This window comes from Urocitellus parryii, chromosome 7 (genome assembly GCF_045843805.1).
Source record: "Urocitellus parryii isolate mUroPar1 chromosome 7, mUroPar1.hap1, whole genome shotgun sequence".
In the NCBI taxonomy this organism is placed as follows: domain Eukaryota; kingdom Metazoa; phylum Chordata; class Mammalia; order Rodentia; family Sciuridae; genus Urocitellus; species Urocitellus parryii.
Window position 1 is genome coordinate 95,848,758 of NC_135537.1, and position 1,546 is coordinate 95,850,303.

A 1,546-nucleotide genomic window follows, 5' to 3' on the forward strand; every position below is an offset into this window, starting at 1 on the left:
GCCACCAAATGCCGCAGTTTGGCTGGGCACAATTCAGGAGCTACTTGTCAAAAGAAACAAACTTTATTTTTAAAACTACAAACGCCAAACAAAATAGCTCCTCAGGAAAAACCCTCAGAGCCCAACTGCCACCACCGGCTTCCACAAGCCTCTCCCACACACCAACCACCACCTCCCCCAATCCTCCTGCTCTTGAGGCCGATTGGCTAGGTCGCGTGGGCGGAGCCAAAGAAGTCCCCCAATGAGCAGTTCTGTAGTCTGAAGGGCAGGGAAACAGCCCAATGAACATGACCGCAGAGGAGCCAATCAGCTAGATGTTGCTGGGGCCACTGTGAGCCAATCATCAGCCGGCAGCTGGAAGTTTGCTGGCAGCTGGAAGTTTGCTGGGGCCCCTTTGGCTGTGGCTCTCAACATAACAGGAATCCCATACAATCCACAGGGACAAGGCATAGTTGAAAGAGCTCATCAAACTATTAAAATGTACTTATTAAAGCAAAAAGAGGGAATTGGGAAGGGGTATATATTCCCCAAAGATAAACTTAAAATAACCCTTTTTACTCTAAACTTTTTAAATTTGGATTCATCAGGACTTAGTGCTGCAGAAAGGCATATGTGTCCAAAAAATGTACATAAGCCCAAGGTACTTTGGAAAGATATTCTAACAGGACAATGGAAAGGTCCTGACCCAGTAATTGTCTGGAGTCGGGGGTCTGTTTGTGTGTTTCCACAGGAAGAACAGCAGCCGATTTGGATTCCAGAGAGATTAACCAAGGTCCTGACCCAGTGATTGTCTGGAGTCGGGGGCCTGTTTATATGTTTCCACAGGAAGAACAGCATCCGATTTGGATTCCGGAGAGATTAATTAAAATCCTGACCCAGTGATTGTCTGGAGTCGGGGGTCTGTTTGTGTGTTTCCACAGGGAGAACAGCAGCCAATTTGGATTCCAGAGAGATTAACTAAAGCGAATTCTACAGACCAAAAAGAAGATGATTTGGCTCAAATCAATAATAGCTGATATCCAAAACTCCAATTTGGCTATTCTTACATCTGCGACAGAACCAGGATGCTTTTTTCAATATCTGTTTTATTATTGCCCTTTCCCATATCATGAAGTTCTATTTTGTTTTTTGAGCTCATACAGACCTAGGTTAATGTTTTGCTGATCAGTTCTATTTGTTTTCTTTTTTGACTATTGAGTTTTTAAACATTGCAATGGAGATTTCACCTGTAAAAAGTTATAAGGCCTTTACTATTATGTTATGTGTTGTATGTATTATATTATGTGTGCACACTTGTGTTTTGTGTTATATGTTTGAATGTACATATGTCCATATATCATATATGATTGAGCGCTCATAAAAAAAAAATGGATCCAAAATTTTTTTTTAATTCACGTGATTTAAATGGTTTAATTTAAATTGGGTAAATAACTGTTAAGAAGGTTAACAGATCTGTTTGTTTACTTTCACCTATTCTTTTCATTATATTTAATAATTCTTTTCAAAATAATGTAAATTGTTAAGAAAATTGTTTTCTTTTAGTGCC